This window comes from Chaetodon auriga, chromosome 11 (assembly GCF_051107435.1).
Source record: "Chaetodon auriga isolate fChaAug3 chromosome 11, fChaAug3.hap1, whole genome shotgun sequence".
Taxonomy (NCBI): Eukaryota; Metazoa; Chordata; class Actinopteri; order Chaetodontiformes; family Chaetodontidae; genus Chaetodon; species Chaetodon auriga.
In genome coordinates, this window is record NC_135084.1 from 6,139,405 (window position 1) to 6,162,066 (window position 22,662).

Sequence of the window (22,662 nt, forward strand, 5' to 3'; positions counted from 1 at the left end):
AACACTCAAGTAAACTACAAGTACCTCAAAATTGTAAATACAGTACTTGAGTAATACACTTTTCACCACAAAGTGAATATTTGCAAACATACAAATATACAAACATATAATATGCATATAAAAATAAATTCCACTGTCACCCACATACAGTACTGAACGTATAAGCATGTATGGCTGGCTCCAAGTATATTTTATTATCCTCTGTTATCATTAATTATCAGTATTATCACGTATTTCATTCAAGTAAAAATTTTGAAAGCTTTGCTTTTATCTTTCTGGTTTTGTCTTCTCAGTCAGTGTAGAGAAAACAGGATGTTTTCAATTACCCAAAAAGCATAGACAAGCCATCTGCTGCAACAAGGACAATCACTATGCATTATGCCGTGCATGCATGAGCGAGTGAGAAACCAGAGTCTGAGTCAGACAGCAAGTTTGGCAGGGCCATCGATAAGACACAAACGGCTTGTATCACAAGAGGCCTTTTCAGTTTCACTCTAATCTGAATACTGTTTCAAATAATCCATCCAAAACCTTCTGAGAAGGGAGATAAAAGGGAGCTTCTCAGCAGAGCTGAAAAGCATGACAAAGCCAGTTCCCTAGTGGGCCAGTATGAGTCAGTAGTTTGAGGGTTAAACTATACTTTCAGTCCCTGAATGGTTTCACATGCAAATGTACCATATGCAAATATAACATAGCTGCGCGTGTTAGGCAGCATGTATGACAATGCTGGTGTAGAAAACAGACATGACCTCGATACGCAAAGTATGAAGGGTTACGGAAACAGTTTGTAGTGATGAAACACATACACGGAGGCATGGACACACAGTGACACACTCACAGATTCACGTGATGCTAACATGCTTCAAAAGATGAGCTGAAATCAGGTATTTTGTGTATTTTTGTCATTTGTGTATTTAAAATAAAAAACATTAGCAGCCTTGTTGCAAACAGGCTTATGCAGAAATTTACTTTCATTAGTAGTGTACTCAGTACCAAGCACTCAGTGTTTGACTAATAGAATCAAATCACACTGCTACCACGCACACACACGCCACATTGTGCATAGACACACAAGCACACTGCTCCATTTCTTTCATTTCCTCTGGTGTTTCCAGGGTCCATCCGGGGTCACGCCGAAGGTCACAGTGTGTGGTCCATGTTGGCCGAGCAGCCCATCAACAGCATGATGGTGTGTGTGTGTGTGTGTGTGTGTGTGTGTGTGTGTGTGTGTGTGTGTGCGTGTGTGTGTGTGTGTGTGATGATTGGAGTAACCATCACATACACACACATCTCATGAGCAGTACAGCAGTACGTGATTCTAGGAGACATCTATCAGCCAGGTCATGTGACCCCGTAACCTGAGGGTGAGACATCCTGTAATGAGCGTAATGTGAATGTCCTGACTGCTGGATAGTGTAATGAGCTTAATGTCTGTTTGTATGTCTCTGTGTGGGTGTGTGTTTGTGTGCTGGTGGAATGACAAAGACGGCACATTGTTTATCTTCTTTATCAAATATAGCATCAGTTTCTGCCTTTTGGTCACATTCAATAGGAAAATAGAGGAGAGGGTGAGTTAGATTTGAGGGCTTTGCTCGGACAGTAATTCAGTTGTATGTTGTTAGCAATACTGCTAACATTAAAACTTTATGTTGAAAGTGGTCTGACCATAAAACTACACTGGACATCAGAACCTTAACTCTAAGGATACTGTGTACTGCCATTTGATTTCGTTTTGGGTATCACTTTCCCCAGACTTTGAGATATCAATCCCTAAGAACTCTGCTATCATATTTATTTGTTTATTAATTTATCTGTGAATCAACCCCTTGAGGCCTTTAGCTATCTCTCTTATTCAGAACAACTTACAATACATCCACTCTGTGTCATGTGTTTCCCATTCAGCCAGACAAGACCACATGGACCAAGCAGTGTGTTATGTAAAGTGAGATGCATCATAAAGTGGTTTATCACAGGCCATTGCAGCCAGAGGCTCCTGCACTACCCTGTGCATGTGGATCTGAATAGTAATTTTCACATGAGTTACATGGACTGCAGGCAGACTGTTGGCAACGTACTGCACAGGGGCAGTAATGTGGAGCATATACTGTAGGTCACAAGGGAATTCTGGGAGGGAAGTGAGCGATGGCCTTGTTTTTCACCTCACCCATTGGTTTGAAGCAGTGACAACATCTTGTGTGGGGAAAAAAGGCACATGTGTAAAATTATTATTGTTACATTTCATCAAAAAATGAGATTCAAATTCATGAACTTTTCTTAGAAATCATTGTTCATGTACACAACAAATGCACATATGCACAATTAAGAAACATTTCCCAAAAGTCCTGGACCCTAGTTTGCTGGAGTTTGGACAGTAATTGAAAAATTGAGTTAAATCAGTGTTATTAAATAAATGTAAATTAACTCAATCCCTAAATGGCGGACTTTCCCTTCTTTCCCCATCTTTTTTCTATCTCTGTTTACATCAGTTTCTTTCTCCGTGTGTGTGCCTCTCTCTCCATCTCTTACCCTCTCTCCCTAGCTTTCTCTCCCTCCCTCTTATGTGTTTCCATAGTCTCATGATCAATTAGCACACACCGAGAGGAGAGGAGGGTGGAGTCAAGGAGACCATGACGTCCAACTCCACAATGGTTGCCATTTTGACAGTGGGTGCGGCCTGAAAAGTCAAGAGAGAAGGAGGTGGTGTGATGTTTCCTATTGAACCAGTGTGTGTGTCTGTGTGTCTGTGTGTCTGTGTGCGCGCGCACATAGATCATGCGACTGTGTTTTTGTAGTGCAGTGATCCAGTCATATGATGGTCAACACCTTATTACCACACATTACCTGTGGCACAGGCTGAATGTGAAACCGCCTATTGATTTTGCCAAAATGCAGCATGTAGTGTGCAGTACGCTAATGCACAATCTGCAGTATGCCAAAATACTCAGATGTTATCTCTCAGGTAAATGACAGAAAATTGTGAAGACGTGCATTTACAATTTAAGGGGATGCCGCACAGTAGTGGTATTTTACCATTAGCTGTGTTATTGTTGCTTTCCAAAACCCAAAACTGGCTGAGCCTGGCCCAGCATACAGCACAATAAATCGACTTAACAGTCATACTGCATACTGCTATGAAAAACAATACGCAGCATGTAGTGCATATTGCATACTACGCTCATCAGTAGTGTGCAGAAAGCAGTTCTGAATACAGCCACAAAGAGGTAGATATGCATTAGTTTCAGCACAAACAGTACATTTACATAGCAAACCATATGAACAATAATAAGCATTAGTACAATAGTTTTTCACTGGTTTGTTTGTTTTTCCAACCAGAAAAATGCACTTGTTGATGACCTCTAAGATCTTTTTATGTTGAAAACTGCTGATATGGATTTAAGGAACTGTGACTGACTACTTGTGTATTATAGAATTGTCTCTGAGAAGCAGTTGACCTGAAGTAATTTTCATGTAGTCAGATTTCATACAACTATTATAATTTACTGTTGCTGCTGCAGGTTTGAAAGAATGTGAGTTAAAAAAAAAAAAAAACATTTTCACCCTGACAAGAATAATATTTTGGAGGAAAGAAATGCCCAGATTATCTTCAGAGCAGTATGTCCCAGGCTCTGTGTACTTTTCTAAAATCGACAATGTTTGACACCAAATGTCCTGAACTGTCCTGCTTTGGATGACTCCACCCATCTGGTGTCCACACACGTAAAAAACAAACACTGCGCACTTTGCAAATACTGCCTGACCCACTTCCACAGTGCAATGTCATGTGTGTGACAAAGTCCTATGTCATTTGACTGCACCGCCACGCTCCCCAAGGACAGAGATAGACTGACAGTGTGTGCAGCCCAACAAGGTGTGTGTGTGTGTGTGTGTGCGTATGTGTGTAAGAGAGACCAGCCGAGTACAACTTCAGATGGGTTTTTAGGAAAGTCTATAAATATTATGTGAAAGACGTGTTTTTGCAATGTAAGAGTGTGGTAAAGTTTGTGTGCGTGTGTGTGTGTGTACGTGTGTGTGTGCGTGTGTGTGTGTGTATGCTGAGGTAAAGTAATTACCATGTGCTGCGATCAGCTGTGGGCCCTGAGGCCTGCAGGGAGAATTCCTCTGTGGTCAGCCGACCCCGGTTGTCCTGTCTATCTCTACCTCCTTCCCTCTCTCTCTCTCTCTCTCTCTCTCTCTCTCTCTCTCTCTCTCTCCCTCTCACACACTCACACACGCACACACACACATCCACTGTGAACTCAGTCACCCCACTCATGTCAGTCACTCAGGCACGTCATGTCAAGGCCCAGTAACAGAGAGACTGTGGGAGAGGAGCATACATATATACTTAGGCTGTCATTAAGTTCTGTGCTGAACAAGCATAGAAAGACATCAAATACAGTATTGTGGGCAAGAAGCTGGAATAAAACTCCTGCATTTGACTGTGTAGAAGATTAGTGACCTACATAGAGGCAGAGTTAAGTAACTGTGTCAGTGCGTTTTCATTTGGATGCTCAACATGATGTTATCTAAGACATGAATGATGTGTTGTTGTGAGGTCTGAGTCTTGTGTCTCTTAACCAGCTTTTGAAAATACAGCAAACACATGGTCCACGGTGCTAACTGTATCATCTTATAAAAAAGAAACCTACAAACCATTCTGAAGTGCGAAACTTAGAGAGAAATTTTAATGTGAAGGATGTCTAAGAATCAAGGCATGGCCGCAGCCACGATTAGAAATACTGAGGTCATAAATCCAAGTCTCTCCAGTGGTGTCCCACCCTCAAAACTTTTTGACCAGCTACCAAAAACAAACATGCAAAAGACATTTGCTGATTTTTTTTTCTTCTTTTCTCATTTCATTAATTAATCAAAGACTTGGTCACACCAGCTTTAAAAATGGGACAACAGCACACAGCTATACCAATGTCATTGAAAGCTTATCTGTGTTGCACCATCCATTTCACTTCACCTTCCTCTGTCAGAGTCTAGCCTGCTACACAGAAGAGGACTGGTTTGCAGACTGTTATGAGATAATAGACTGCATCCTTTGATTAAACTGTGTGAACTAACTGGCCTGTTAGCGACTGACCTATGGTAACATGCTGGCTAAATCTCAGAAGCTCAGAAGCTACTGTGAATGGCTAACACAAGCGTGTTCCTCATAGGCTAGTGTGTTAGCATTTGGCTCACTAGCTACAGTAGATCATGAGTAGTCACGAAACCAAGTGTTTCACAAAAGACTCACAGACAAACTTTGCTGCTCCGCTCTCTGGTGTGACCAAGCTTTAACTATGAAAATGGCTGTGACCTCGTTCACTACCTGACCTCCTGAAGGTGTCTTTTTTTGTCAGAAAGGCTCTTTTTTGCATGGAAGCTAGCATGATGTGCTATAGAAGTTAAGGTTACCTATGCTCAAACACCGTTTAGTCATGTGTTCCCATTCTCTAAAACTGTTAGTGAACTGTTTTGTCTGTATCCATGTGGTATTATTAGCTTTGCAACAGATGCATGTTTGTCAGTCTAACAGTGATGCTAGAAATGCTAGATGTGCTAACTGAGCATGAGTGAAATATTTTCGGTGCCCATAAAGATGTTTATGTTATTCAAGTGCTCTAATTTAATGTCTGATGTATGGAAGAGTGTCAGTTTTCTAATGTTTTACAGATACAGCTACAGCAGAGCAAGCATGACGTAAGACGTCTGCATCTCTTCTGTGTATTTATCCTGTTGTTGACAATAGTTCACGTAGATCATGTTTCTTATCCTTAGCTATCCTGGGGGAAAAGCAAATATATCCCCATGCTAATTAAGAGGACTTTGCTGTGTCAGCTTACACTTATTTCAAGTTAAAGCATGTTCATGTGAAGGACAGAAATTCACATGCACACACACAAGCACAAACACCTCTATTTCCAGTAAGTCAGGTTGTCAGAGGACCGTCGGGACAAGAGATTAGCAGCTGTCATGGTTAAAAACACAGGGTCTGCAGCAGCGTAGCTAAATACTAGCATGAAGGAATCCAGGCAGCCACAAACTGACCTCCGCGACCCTCAACACACACGTACAAACACACCAGGCCTCTTTCCCACCTGCTGGGAGAACTGTGTGTGTCACCTCAGTAACCCTAAACCTGTTTGAGGCTTGCCTCGCTCTCCCCTTCCCTCTCAAATGTTAAGTCTTTGACCTTCTTATTGCCACCCGGCATGAAGACATTTAAACTGAAGCACAGCTCAAAAAGCAAGTCAGTGTTCAACAGTCAGTAAATTTCACTTGAAATGACTTTAAATGGGAGTTCTTTAACTTGCAGTTTACAAAGTGTTTCAGCTCCAAAAGTCTGGCTGTAGATGTTCTATATCACACATCATATGATTACTAGTAGAAGGCTATAGACACGTGAAGTTGCATCATAAATCTAGAGACTGCTACCATCGTTTAGGTGCAGTATTACATATGCACAAATTAGTGAAAGCCAAAATAAACTGAGAAAAAATGCGTAGTAGCAAAAGTAGCATTGATTAGAAAAAAACGTACTACTATATCATATTTAACAAAGAATTTGATATTGTCTAACAGGCTAATGTTCAGATGTATCAGTCAGAAAATGATTACAAACAAGACTTAAATTAATAGAGATAAACACGTTAGCTCATATCACTCCTAAAGTGTAATTTCATTAAATTCACCATAAATTAAATAGAAGTTGTTTTGTCTCTCTCCTGTTCTTCTGGCTGTAATGATGGTGAAGGAGGCCAAGGAGCCCTCCACAGTCGGAGGAAAACCACACAAGACAAACATACGTTCGCTCCCTCTCACACACAAACACTCAACCAAAACCAACAAAAATACTCGTTCGAAAGTCATGCGCCCTGAAAAGCACACACACATACATTGGTCAAAAATACTAGGTAGTAGGGTGGTAAATAGCAAGACATCCACCCTCAACACATATAGCTCCTGAACTGGATAAACGTCAGGCTTTTTGTGACTGAAAACAAGTCAAACCAGAGTTTAAAAACTGTTTTCCTGAATGTCAGAAACGTGTCTCTGACTTAGAGCTCCTCAGTGGTTCTTTGGCTTTGTGAGTGCTTCTATATGGAGCTATAATAACACTTAATCTTTAACTTAAAAAGCCAAATCATATCATTTCTGTCACCCTTTGCCCAAAAGATTCTTCATAATACCAAAAGCTACTCTACAGGAAGTCTTAAGAACTACTTTCTAGTACTACATAGAACCTCTCTTGTACCTGGTGTCGACAGAATAGGAAAAAGAGATACAGCGAGGGAAATATGACCGAGAGTGAACACAGCACTGTGGGGAAAGCCATGTGTTCCCCTGACTGTTGATGCACTGATAAAGACTGAATGGATGGGGTGTTGTTTTCACAGAGCAGTTGAATGCACGGTGACGTGATTGAGCCATAAGAGAGCTCAATTATGTGAACCAGCATGTGATACATGGAGACAGACTTATTTCCCATGATACCTTCTCAAAAGCAGCAGCCTGGTCAATTGAAGTGCAACTTTTTACAATGGCTCAATTGACTCCGGAGCATGCACCCTGCGAGTGTGACGTCAGGGTTCAAGCCGGCTTTCTGTCACGCATCATCCACATTACCTTGAATTGTTATGCAAAGGGAAAAGCACATCAAACAGTTGTAGATAAGACAGATATATATTGTTTGTCTGTTTTTCAGAAAAATTCAAGGCAAGCAGCACAAGTGAAATTGCGTTCAGACTTCAGTTTCTGAGACAAACAAAAGTTTTATGGAATCTCTTGTCACAGATGCATTAGTGCTCCCCAACTCCTGACTTCCACATGTAACTATACCATGCATATCTAGCAGCTGGGAAATTTGACTTATTTTTAAAAGCACAACTATGGCATTCTTTAAGTGAGAAGAAAGAGGGAATATCGGAAGTAGTTTATCTTTGGGGCATAATAACAATCTGATGTGGAAACAGTTGGGCCCAGGTTAAAATGTAATCAGAATATTGTGCCTTATTAGAGACAGAGATTATATGATCTCCCAGGTTGCCTCTTATCAGAAAGTTCTTGGTACTTATTAAAATGTATTTCCTTCTGAGCCGAACCTTCAGCTGCCAGGAACATGCCCTTGTTCCCAGCAGACACCAAACACACTCCAGCTGATAACAGTATTGTTGACTGAGGGCAGATATGACTTTAACCCAGAGACCTCTGGAGGTCTTGCACTTGTGAGGCTTGCGTGGGCTGGAGGGGTGTCAGAGGTGAACACTCAGGTCATAGTGATGGGTGCGCAAACAGCCTGACAACCCCTCCACACACACAAACACTCATAAACACACACACACACACACAGATGGGATAGAGACGGTAGATGTGTGTTTTTGACGCGACTGACAGATGTTGCTGCCTGGTTCCAGCTGTTCCCTACCTGGCTCCTCAGGTGAGCTGGGCGGTGTTTGCCGCTAATGACACACACAAGCTCACACACACTCATTTGCACACTCGCTACCACAGTTATCACATCAGCCATCTCTGACTCACCAGATTTATGTGTTGTGCGCCAACGTACACAGCAGTATTTCAGTTTGTGGAAGTGTTTGTGTGTGTGCAGGACGGGGATGTGTTTACCATTTGGAGGAATGTACAGTATTTGGTAATGTGAAAAGCAGCCCTCAGTGGTCAGGAGTCATACAAACACACTCTGTTTTATTGGATGGACCTGAGATTCCTCTGCGCACACCCAGGGGCAGGAGCAAGGAATTTAAATGCTTTAACATGCTGTCTCACTGTTGGGGATCTAATACTACTGTGTGTGTTTGGAAAGTGAATGCCAACATGTGTTTGTCTGTGTGTTTGTCTTTTAGTCCTTAAAACAACTCCTCTTCATCTCACTGGACCTACTCATAAGCCATCACCTATTTAAAGTATTGTCAAGATTGTGAGTAAAAGGTCATCCAAATTTGTTTGTCTGAAATCTGATCGTTCACATTCAACACATGGCTAATCTTTAGAATTGGATTCATGTCATCTCACATCGGTTTCTGCTGTTTCCAGGTCACATGAGCACTCTGTGTGCATTTTATCAACAGTTTCTGTTTGCAGAGTAAAGGCTTATTGCATTAGCAAGTCAATAACTACAGTAAAGCATGTGCGTGTGTGTGTGTGTGTGTGTGTGTGTGTGTGTGTGTGTGTGTGTGTGTGTGTGTGTGTGTGTGTGAGTGTTTAAGTGTGTGAGGCCCTGTTGTATAGTACTGTGCTTGGACGAAGTCGGCCTGTGGTCTTATTGAACCTGATGCAGTGCAGCAACGTGACCACCTGTGTCTCTTATCATGTTACGTGCATGTGAATACACAGAGTAATCTTTATGTAAGAATCTAGGTCAGTGTTGTAACCAGGAGGAGAGCAGGGCATGAGGCAGAGCGAAACTTACCCAGCTGGTAACTGGATTAGGGTCCAAATATCCAACTTTTTGTTACATTTTTGTCATTGCCATTTTCCCAACCACATCTCCTGTTGCACCTCCAGCTGTCCAATCTGTCTATGAATTGCCTCTTTGTGTTTTTTTTCCTTTTCTAAGGTTTTGTCTGAGAGCTTCCTAGTTTTCCTAGAAAGCTTGTGCTAGGTCAAGAATCACTGCTCTTGAGGTCCTGTGAAGCCCATTCAGAAATTATATGTGACATCAGGTGGTTTTAAAAAAAGAAAAAAGAAAAACTTGACCCATTATCAGATGTGATGAGAAGATAGATTTAATTTGTGTTTTCCCTCCAGACCTCTTTGATTGTTGCATACAGTATCCCTTTTGTAAGGCTGCCACCATTATCAGCTGATTTTTTTGCAGCAGGAGTCTATTTAATTGATCCAGTGGTCACATGGTTTTAGATATGATCGCTTTATCGTGCTCATTCCTGATAAACTCCATGAATGTTTCCTTCAGGATTTGATTACTGCCAGTAGAAAAAAAAAAAAAAAAAACATTTGACAACATTTATTGAGGATAGGGAACTAAACTCTTCATAGATTAAAATGACATGATTGTAATGTAGGCCATTCTTATAAATTACAACACAAAAGAGAAAGGTGATTGATTTTCAGCCAGCAGTGTCATCATGGTATGAATAGCTGCTTAAAACCCACTTTATGATCACTTCTGTGATTGGTTAGCAATAACTTTTCATAGTGTTTTGAAAATTAAAGCATCATTAATCGATTCATATTTTTGTCCACTCTGAAAACACAACAGTGACAAGTTATCACCTAACAAGGTTTTCTCACTCATTAGCAAACACTTGTCCATCTACAAATCCAGCAGGCACAGAGCAACATTTGCACGTACTTGGAGTTGTGTTCTGGATCACCTGACAAAATCCAGCAATCATCTGCCTTTTAGCTCTGTTTTGGTCTCCAAAACATCTGAGGCAAATATCTGGCTCTTTAGCTGCTAAATGCTCCACTACGTTCACCAGCTAATCGCTAACTTTGCCTGTCTGTTGTTTCCAGCTGCAACAGACAGCTGTTGCACCAAACAGTCGATGAGAGCATTGAGACTGAAATATTCACACAGTATATTTGTGAAATGTATCAGAGCACAGAAAACACAGTCAGAAGATGTTAAACTTGAAACTCTGGAAACAATAACAACATTTCAATGCCAATATTTGTTCAGTGTTTCTTCTCTACTTTAACTCTACCTCATTTCTCTCGCACAAAGTCTACACACATTTTGCCTCTTGGCCTCACCTCTCCTGGAAAGAGTTTTACAAGAGAGTAAAATAACCCATCAGTAAGTCTCAACCTCAGTGCTGGAAACTACGTCTATGAATATGAATTCACATGTCAAGATGTTTGACAAGGAATTAATGCAGAGCCCAAAGAGCGGCTAAAACACTCTAACCAGTAATGAATGACTTCACTTCTCTGGGAATGAAAAAAAGGAAAGCCACCTCTTTTTTTTTCATAAGCCGTTTATCTAACACACCTCTAATAAACAGCAGCAGAGGACTTAAATTGGAAGTTCTGGCCTGGTCGACTGCACTGGCAAGCAGCAGAAACGTGCCGCTGTGTAAACACACAGTGACAAGTTTGCCACTTTATCAGCAGAGAGATCTCAAACCTCTCATTTCCTCTGGAGAGCAGGAGTCCTTGGGGATTTCTGTGTGGATGTTAGGCAAAGATGGTATGATGTACTGTCCCATCAATAGGCTATTATTTCAGTGATGTATGATCGTGAATGGCTCCAGCTGGAATTGACCATTTGCTAAACTCCCCCGAACAGTCATCCAATCATAGCACATCAGGCCTGTTAAGCTTTGGGTTTGTCCACATGTTGGTGGTGTGGTGTGCATGGGGCTCTATTCATAGTGATACGTGGCATTTAAAGACTTTAAGTGGGTGTTTATTATGTTATGTAGAACATGACAATCTTATGTTACGTTATCATACAATTCCAGTATGAACCAGCTCTACAGAGTAACAAAAGAAGAGTGCTTCTTCAATATTTCCATGTCTTTTGCATGGATGGTGTTGATGCCAACTTTTTGCCTGCCTCATTCTTTTACTGTGATGTGTGTCACCATTAAGATTCTCAAAAAAGAATTGAATCTGTTAAATACATTTGACACTCAACTCATGGAGCTAACATTACCTAACTAGCTAGCGAGCTACAGCTAGCAAAGTCTGTAACAACAGCTGTCGAGTCAGCCGGAAAAAACGAAATTTGAAGCTTTTGTCTTCTTCTGTCCGAAAGGTCATTTTAAAGTGTGTGTGTGTACTTCGCGAGAAAGGAAAGCTTAACAGACTGAGCAGCAGTAACTAAAGAGGGCCAAGCTAAAAGTCAATTAGAAAAGTGAGACTGGAGGGCTCATGGTTGGAAATGCCCTCTTAAACTAAAAATCTGTATCTTACTGTACACTGGAAATCATGATCACATAACGGTGAGAGGAAAACAGATATCATTGTTCCACACTCATTGAGCTCCTCTGATGAGATGCTTGTGACTGTGCAGACCTTGCTATCAGTAAATGGGGTTAAGCAGTTTCCAAAACAGTCTCTCTCAGAAATGAATGTTGCATAAGGTCCAGCTCTGGGTAAATAACTGATGTATTGTACTGTAGTGACACATGCATGGGAATAAGAGAGGCAGATTGTGATTGTGCCAAGCAGTCTAAACGCCTCAGGCGTAATGACTCACCATCTCATTATGTTCACCATTGCCACCAGTTAGCGTTACAACATGCAAAATTTGAACCCGCTGATCAGGTGGCACTGGTTTCTGGTTAGGCCTGAATTCATTTTTCACAACACATCTTTTTAGATAGAGTGAAGAGTGCTGCCAGCGGAGGTGGCATCTTACAGTTTAGCATTTTAAATCAAGGTATAATAATAATAATAAGGCATGGTTCTATACAATGTGAGCAAGAAGCACAATTTCTGAATTTGTGAATATGATTGAAAAAGAAGGAAAAAAAAAAACATAATCCACTTTCATCTGTTTTAGGACACATTTTTTCCTTATTAGTAACATCCACTTTCCTGTTTTGTTTAGTGATTTGAGGCCATTCCATGTGTTTATAAGGTGACTCAACTTTTTAAACAAGACATTATTAAAGCTACTTCCACTAGCTGCAGTAACAGCAGAAGTATGTGTGAGTGGGTCACTGTGTGTGTATGTCCAAGCCAAAAATAAACCCAGGGGAGGTTATGACTCATCTTTAAAATATCCATTTCTTTATTATTAGAGTGAAATTCACCTTTGAGAAATCCGACTGTTGCTGGGTAAACTTGATGGCTCTGCTGTTCATCTTCGGGAAGCAGCCACATGGTGCTCACCAAAAAAACCAAACTGCTGAATGGCTGCACACAAGCACAACTTTCAGATTGATCATTCAAATAAACAGGAGTTTGTTTATAAAATGAAATCTATCTTTATTTACAGTAAACAGAGGTGTGTGTATGCATAGTCCCAGATGCAAAACACACACAGACACAGATGCACATACGGAGTCTGCAAATGAGCGCAGGAGGTGTGTTTTCTTGCTCCCCGATGGTGTTTGAGTAAGCCAGTACACACATACACAGGCTTTGCTCAGTGTGTGCATGTGTGTTTGCTTGTATGTGTGTGTTGCTGCAGATAGCTCCCCCTCTCTGGTGTATGAATGAGTGTCCTGAGAGTGGTAGATAAAGGTGGTCTGTGCTGCAGCCCTGCTCCACTGACCCTTAAAGGAGGCATTGATGGGTGGACCGGCTGGTTGCTGCAGCTCCAGGACCTGCATCCGCCTGCACCACAACGGCAGAGGACGGATGGAGAGGGTGAAGGGGCGTGGGTACATTGGGTTGGAAGCAGGTCTGAGATTTGTACAGTGAAACTCCAAACAGCGGTTGCCAAATATCAGTTCCGTCAGTGAACAAACACAGCTGAGACCTCTGGTATGTGAGGCCACCACGGGTTTGCTTGTCCTACACATGGACACATATGCAAACAGTCATTGTAAAAGCTGAATGGGTCTTGAATGGCCAGTACAGATGGAAATATTCTCATAATGATATTCAGCTACCATCGTCAGATCAACCTGCAAGGAGTCCCTTCAGGAGTCCCGAGGCCGTTGCCTATTTTGCATGGATGGTAATCCTACCTCATCAACTGCACCAACTTTAGTGTTATTGTTTAGTCTTATACGATGAATTCAGAAACACTAAAGCTGGTGCTAATGACATCAGCAGGTTTGATGCATGTATGTATTAGTGGTTATCAATTATTATGAGCACAATGTATCTGAATCAAACACATATAAATGAATAGTTAACATTTTGGGAAATATGATTATTTGTTTTTGCAGCAGCTGTTAGCTTAGCTTAACACTGAGACTGAAAACAGGGGGAACAGCTAGCTTGGACCTGTCCAAAGGTAACTCTTCTTACCGACACCTTTAAAGCTCACTAATTAACATGTTGTATCTTGTTGGCTTAATCTGTACAAGAACCAAAGTGTTAAACAACACTGCGTTTGCGGGGCTTATGCACCAGAGGCCTGGCACAGTGACTTCCTCAAGTCTCTGCCAGTTGCCTGGCAAGCTCATGGTGACAACAAGTCTCCAGGAATGGTATCCAGGAGTGCTATCAATCTCACTCTCAGCAAGAAGGTGAATAAATGTATTTTGTAAAATGTCAGACTAGCAAACAGTACACTATCCAACCAGATTAAACTGAATAATGTGTAATGTGGACCTGGTCCAACTTGGGTCCTGGGTTGGGTCTCAGTTACATGGAACTGAGGACCCGTGAAGACCTCTGCTGGATTGAGCTTTTGTGTGTTATTGTGTGACAGCTCAAACAGTTCTTTGTCTTATTTTCTTCAAGGTGCCTTCAACTCTTGCAGATGTTTCCTTTGCTAATTCTCTTGATTACGTCTCATGTCAACATGCATTCACTCACTTCCATACAATGATTCTGGGAGCACTCGCTCTGCTTCTAAAATGTTCTTCTTGTTCATTCTGAACACACCGTCACAGTGGAGAAGGACAGTGACTAGCTGATATCACTGCAAATCACAAAAGCACAGGTTTGTTCTCTATGTAGTCCAGTACAGTCACTGAACAAGAGTTTCAGCTAAACAAAACACACACAGTCTCATGTAGAGATCACTGGTTTTATCATCTGTTGGCAATAACAAATGTAGCACTCATGCTGAATCATAGGACATGATTTGACTTCACCCAGAGTGTGTCTTTCATCATCACACAAGTATGATGAAACTCTCTACCCAAGAAGAATAGATGTGTGGTTATGTTGAGAAATGAAACAGGGCGATCTAATGAGCTCAGTGGAAAAAACTGGATCGCATTAGAAAGAGAAATAGAAACATCATTAGTGAGCACACAAACACTCATTTCCTCTGGCTGGCCAGCAGATTGTATCAACATACGGCTTTTGTTTGAAAGCCACAGATATGAAATATGGACGTGAGTAAGAGCACTGCAACTAGACCGAGAAGCACTAACCGACACCCCTCCTCCTCTGTTAGCACACACACACACATATACTGAGATACACATGGCCTCAGCAGCACCACATCCGGGACAAGATGACCCTTAGCCCTCTTTAACTTTCTGCCAGATGCAGGTCAAACCTCAAAGGTACTCTGAACTCTTTACCTCTGAGAGCCCGAGTTACCACCATACCGTGTTTTTTGTTATTTCAGATGTACTAATAAGCATTCATAATGCATTCACACTACCTTAGGGATGTCAAGCGAGGCATAACATCAGCATACAAAAAGATTTCATATACAAATGGTAATCATCCAAAGATTCAGAGTTGACTTTGGTTGACAGTGACACTAAGAACTTGTTGCAAGGGAAACAAGACGAGTGTTTTCAGCCAGTAGTTTCAGCTGTAGTTAAATACAGCAGTGCTTTTGACTAAATGTTAACATCAGCATGCTAACATGATCATGTTTAGGTATAATGTTTACCTTGTTCACCATTTTAGTTTTGCTTGTTAGCATGCTAACATTTGCAAACTACAGCCAAGGCTGATGAGAATGTCTTTAGTTTGGTCATACACAACAGCATTGGACAAATTGCCTGTGTGACCTGATGGTGGCTTTAATATGAATCATTTTGGTACATGTCTGTACCGAATGTGTGTGCAATCCATCCAAAAGTTGTTGAACATTTCACTTAAACCAAAAAAGTCAGTGAACAGTCAAGGGATCATCAAAGTCATTAGGCTTCATCCTCTGGGTACCATGAACACCTCTGCATAGTGTTGTGTCTTTCAAGTGAAAACTATGATCTGCTGAGAGCACCAAATGAAATGTCAGCGGATCGCCAAAGTCATTAGGATTCATCCTCTGGACACCATTGATACATGTACCAAATTTCACAGGAATCCATCCAATAGTTGGACCACAGTGGTGGATTGACAGACCAATGACAGACCAATATTGCCCTTCCCTGAGGCACACTGCTTGCGTAGCTTAAAAACAATGCTAAAACAAAAAGAAGAAAAAGAAAAGAAAAGAAAAGGATTAGAAGTCCAAAACCTTTCCAAGTGCCATTTATTTAATTTGAGAACAACATAATGTTTTCCAATTAAATAGAAATAATATTAAAAAAAAATATCATTTTCAGCCAGGAAATGATACATCAGATGCTAATTAGCACGGAAATGCAAAATGAGAGTCATACAATGACACCAACATCAAAACCAAAATCAGATTTAATGTGATTATTACTTGGCAGGTGTGCATCAAAGCCTGAAATAATAAAAAGCATGAGGTAAAGCATTGAACTAGTTGGAAAAATGTGACTGGACTAATCGGAAAGATATTCATGTAGTATGAAGGAAAACACTTCCTTCCCCTGGCCTCTACTATAAGCATGGCCATGAGGCATGATTACTACATTATGTATGTCTTTATGATATCTTGCATAGTGCGGTATGGATATGGTGGTCATATAGAGAGTGAGCAGGAATGCTGTCTAGCTGCATGACAATCTGAGCCTGGCCCTGAGCCTGGGTAATCACGGAGCGGCCGGGTCCATTCACAACGCCAGCTATACCCGTCCCACACAGCCACACAACTCAGTCAGCATAGTTATGCTATTTGTACAGTATAAACATTTTGGATGATTATATGTAATTACCCGGTGCAGCACGGGTGCATGGACATCCACATTGACTCACAAACACACACACACACACGGACGGATGGATGGATGGACTTACATAAACCTGCACGCACTGACCTCAGGGATTCTCTTCCATGCTTAAAAGTGTTTACTGAGTAATAAGGCAAATGAAAAGAAGTCGGGGGACATGCTCACTGCCAAGATCCTCTTCAAATAAACACCCCCATTAAATATTTTCAAGTCAATCTTATTGCCATGCTCCATAATTTCACTCCCTTCTCTCTCAGCCTCTGCTCTCTCAAACCGCAGCGCTGACCATGAAGCTTCATTCATCAAGATCGAGACCTCATGTGTGGCTCTCTCTGTCTTTAACACCATTGGCCAGAAAGTGTAAGTAGGCCAAACGCACGCAGTGTCAACACACACTTGCTGCATTCACTCCTTCAGCCGTCCAACCCTCTCGCCTCACAGATACTTCCTTATCGCCCTCCGAGCTTGGCTGCCAATCGCGGGTTTGGAGGCCGCGCCTGGTCTAAGTAAAGGCACTGACTGAACTAGAAAGGACATGTTAAATTTTACAGCTGCGTCTCCCAAATACACAGGCCCAAAGTTTTCACGCCTGCCCTCTGTCTCTTCCTCTTCATCTTGTGCGAGTTTCAGACCGTCGTCATGTTGAGCTGCGTTGAGATTACTGCTGGAGCTACAGGCCATATTTCCCTTTTGACAAAGGTGTCATGTGTTCAGCTTAATGTGACACTTCTTTAAAAGAGGAAATAACTCATCTGTTCTCTCACAAATCAAAAACTTTTAAAAATGTATCAGTCACAAAACACACCATCTCTCAATTCAGCACACTCTGAGGTCTTTGTTGGTCTGGGATGACCACTAGCTTATGGCTAGTTAGCTACTAGTCCTGATTTTGGGACTCTTAAGCTAGTGATAAACTGTGTGTTAGCATTTAAAGTTTGAATGAGTAGGCCTAAACATTGAAAGGCATCTCTTAGACATGAAAATTTGAATTCATTAGCAATAAAACACAAACTTGCTGGCTTCAGCACGGAGGTATTGCTACTGTCTGCTTGGTCTGATAAGAGTAGTAGCATACAGTGGGTAATGTTTGCTAATGTTAGCAACTTACGGTAGATATTGCGTTGTAATCAACATTATTTATTTTGCTGACTTGTGACTCTACTTTTGCTCCTTCATTTGCATTATTATTATTATTATCCTGTGATTGTCACTTGTGGCCACAGTTGCCACTGCTCAAAGTTATATAAATAATAAACTTTAAAATCAGTATGTGTTGCGCACACCACAAGTCTCCACAACAGCACCAGTGCTCTACTGGTGGTGATGAACACTATTCTTGCAAAAGATATCCCTTCATTTGGTGTTTTGATGATGGTGTTGGAGGCCACAGGCGTTCGACTGGGTTGAGATCTGGTGACTGTGAAGGTCATAGCATCTGATTCACATGATTTTCATCCTTATTAGCTAATTTAGTAAACCCTGTGTCCTGTATGAGGGCATTTGTTCTGCGTCTTCACTCATTTATTCAGGTTTCACATTTCATTTGTCATGGGAAAAAAATGGACAGACTTGTGTTTTCTTGTTAGCGGATTTAAGAGAAAATCAAGAGCTTGTGGAAGTTTGCTTTTTACTACACAGCTAAATCTATTTTTACATATAGCAGTCTATGCACATTATGTTATTTTTACAACTTCCATTTTCTGCCCTGCAGGTAGTGTAACAGTGTCTTATCTTGTATTGTAAGTTTATCTTGGTCTCTGTGGCAGATTAAAGGGCAGCCAAGAATATTCTGACCTCTGAAATAAAGCAGCCAGAGACAGAATTAGACCCAGGCCAGGTTAGCATATGTGTGTACCTCATTAAACATGCCACAGTGAAACTTCCGCCCATGCACTCAGCCTGGGCTGCATGAATTTGGAAACATCCTTATACAGAGCTGCTTGCCTAAAAATGGCCTGGCTGGGCCCTTAATGGTTCTTACACCCTCTGTATTATTTACATTGGGAAAGGAGTAAAGAAAACACATTTTATGAGAATGTTCCACCCACAAAGACGTGATGTCAATGCCGCAACCTCGTATACAGGGTGGGGCGAGGTAAACAAACATTTCTCCCATCTTTCTCTGTGTGTCATTTGCAGGGGTCAGAGAAGGTGGAATGAGGTGCGACCACCTCTCGGCTCGCCGGCTCTCGCTGTTGATTCGTAGATGGAGCTCAGAGCCGGGGCCTGAACAAGAGCCAGGGGCCAGTGTTAGTAAACTGTGGAGAAACCAAGGGAAGTACCTCATCCGACGCGCGCACACACAGCTGAGGGTTTACACTGTGCGAAGAGAAGCATCTCGTCTGCATTGCTGACACACGCGCTGAGGAGCCACAAGCATTGGCGGTAAACACTCAGGCCTCTCACAAGATGCACTGTAAATATTTACAGCTCGGCAGGCATTGAGGAGAGAAGAACATGGAGGACCGAGCAGCGCTGGCCAAACGTGACTGGCCTCAGCCAACGACTGCCTCAACTCCCCCGCGCATCTCCACCCTCTCCATCCCCCATCACCTCTGACCATCACCGGACTTAAAATCCACTGAGCAAACAACATTACCTTATTCAGCATCTGTGCACTGTGGCTTACCTTGGCTTACCTTGCGGCAGCTGGGGAGGTCACCTCAGCTGAGTGTGGGGCTGGAGGCTGCTTCCTGAAAATAAAGTGAAGATTATGGTTTAGCTCCTCACAATGAGAGAGGCAGCGGTGAGCTGAGAGCGAATGTAATCTGTGACCTCCTGTCAGTGGTCATGCTGAGGTGAATGGTTAAGTTGAAATGGTTATATATTCAGACTTTCAGAAGAGTTTCAAACGCAAATGAATCACATCAGAAATGGTAAAGGTGGATAAGTTGAGCTTTCACTGAATCACTGGACATAATTCATAAAACAAAGTCATGATTGATTCATAGTTAAAATGAAAGTATTTACTAGTAATCATCATTAACTGAACTGACAGCTAGAGAGTGGAATGAAACCACAAGCAGGAAATCACAAACATGTTTCCTGGTGAGATATAATGTGTTTACATATTTTTTCACTTTGGTGATAAAATCAGTCAAATGTTCGTAGGTGTAGATGATGTGCTGAATGTAGCGCTAATAATAGCATGGTGCAGAAGAGTCATTAAGTAGCTAACATTAGCTACAACTCAGCCACTGGTCATACCAGACCAAGTAATGCTGTAACAGCAAAACTGAGCAAGGGTGTGTTGATGGATTTAATAATTAATTAATTATTAAATCCATTAGACTACAACCTTCTGTCCTTTATTTTTCATTAGCTTCCCCATTGCCTCAAAAAAAGAGTCAAATGTCACCTGCCTTTTTCATTATCTGCACTTCCAACAGTAATGAAATTAGAGCTCAGCTTCTAAATGAACATTAGCTTCATTTTCATTGAATGCTGTTAGAAAGTCTGACAGCTGCATGTTTGTCTGAACCTTCTAGTATCGGGTAGAGTGTTGGGTGGGGTTTCAAGCCATTGGCACACACACACACACACACACACACACACACACACACACACACACACACACACACACATTGTTTCATTGTGAATCCGGAATAGTGTCACATAGTTGACAATCACAGATAAGCATACAGAGGGAACTTTTAATGGTTCTTCACTGATTTATGGCACCAGTGACTCAGGGCCTTCAGGGGTTTGACTGCTAAAACAAGAAACTGTTTACTTTCACTTTAATTATATGTAGCAATTATAGCTCATTAGCCATAGGAAGATTTCACTTAAATCTGTAATCCTCTACATTATTACTCAACAACAAAAAAAAACAAATCCTGGGGAAAATTTTGATCAATTGGAGGTTTTCGGCCTTATCTGGGTCTAATTGGGGGTTTGTGGCACGAAAATGATTAACAACCTCTCTCCACTTTCTTATTTGGCAAACTGCCACCCATCTGGCACCCATGTAGGCTAAAACAAAGTCTGAAAAGCATGTGCTATTACTACTTGACCCCAGGTCTGGGCTTAGCATGCCAAAACAATACCAGGACGAGCCGAGCTTCCCAGTGCAGCAGTGGAACACAAATAGTAACTTCTAGAAGCCGCCACTACAGAGGAGAAGGGAAACTGAAGGAGGAGGAAAAACAGCAGGACGAAGAAGAGGTGGAAATGGGTGGTGGCCAGGAAGTGGGACTCTTCCTGCCCTAATCACAAGTCAGAGAGTGTTTCCTTTCATTGTAGGAGCTCCAGATCCATTAACCAGCAAGACCCCTGCGTGCACACACACACAGTCACACACAAACACCACGACATACACATCCTTATATAGAAAAGTTAAGCTTTTATAGACACAACATATATGAATGTTAATACACGTAATCAAACATTATATGTGTGTTTGTTGATTGACATAGTGAGCCACACACACTCATATTCCCACACACACTGAGTCACAGGTACGCAGATCCTACTTGGCAGGGCCTGGCGTATTGTGCTGCCCTTTGGCTCTGCTCTGATAAACACTTCATTATGAAATCCTGAGGACACAGTAAATATTTGCCGGGGCCCTTATCAGCCGCCCTTATCTCGACGTGAACTCCAGGCACCACATGACTCCTGGGCCCTTTATTTTCTTAATGCCTTTGCTACCACTGATAACTTCACAGAACAGCCTACAGAAAAAAGCTCTTTGAAAGAAGGAACCACAACAACAGCGGCTTCACACATAATATAGGCCAGGGCTTTTATTTGGTATAGACATGCCTGAATGACACCCTGATCGGGGTAGGCCATGGCCGTATTTCTTCTTGTTACGGGCTGGTAAGTTCAAAACTCACCACTGTCCCCAGTTTACCTGCTCAACTGACTGATATTACACATTTACAGCTGCAGAGTTAATCAGTTATGGGTTAATAGCTGTTGTTCAGTTTCCAGACTGATACGTCCACCTCAGCCTGTATGACCTCAGTGCACAGTAACAGGTCTCTGATGGATGCTTCCAAAGACTCATTTAGTGAAGCAACATCATTCAGATGTGATTGAAGCACATCGATTCCCCAGGCGAGCAGTCGTTCTAACACACAGCTTAGTGTTCATCATTCACTCCTTAATCTCAGTGGTGGAATGTACGTTTTATTAAGTACTGCACTTGAGTGCAATCTACAGGTACTTTCTTTGAGTATTTCCATTTTCTGCTGCATTATGTGTCTTTTAGATTTCAGGAGAGAATATTGCATGTTTTACCTCCTGACATGTATTTGCCAGATAGAGTTAGATGAAGATTTTCCATAAAAACATATATAATACAAATACATGGCTCAAAATATAACCAGAGGATGCCAACACCTTTGGCTCATTACTACTTCCAACAAAAGCAGTTAGAGTTCTTTGTGACGAGTTGTTCGCAGTTCCACCAAAGAGACAGTTCCCCTCCTCGGATAGTCTCCTTTGAATACCTATTTGAAGCCCAAATAGGTCAAATTATCCAATATAAGAATGCAGAAACAATTTTCTTTTTAATCATCTCATGACCCCTCAGATTTATCTTGTGACTCACTGAGCCTGACCCAAGATTGGGAACCATCTATAATATCTATCTATCTATCTATCTATCTATCTATCTATCTATCTATCGGTGTGTCTATGTAATTTAGTCTATTTACATTGTGGCATAGGTGCTTTTTCTGTAGGAAAGGATCTGACTACTTCTCCCACCACAGGTTAGTCATCATATATCCTTCACATAGCTGCTCCCCACGGGGTTTTGTGAGTGCCAGTGTATATTATGTCACAAAAAAGGATCATAATGCACTGCATATTAAAAGATTAAAATCTTATCCTGACAGCCTGAGCCACCAACACACGCACTGACTTTCCTGTGGCTCTGGGCTCCTACACTTTTTCCATTTCAAAATTCCAGACCTCATTCCTCCGATGGCACACACACATCGCTCATCACTCTCTTTATAGCAGAACATTACAGATTATGTAATATTACACACTTTAGTTACGT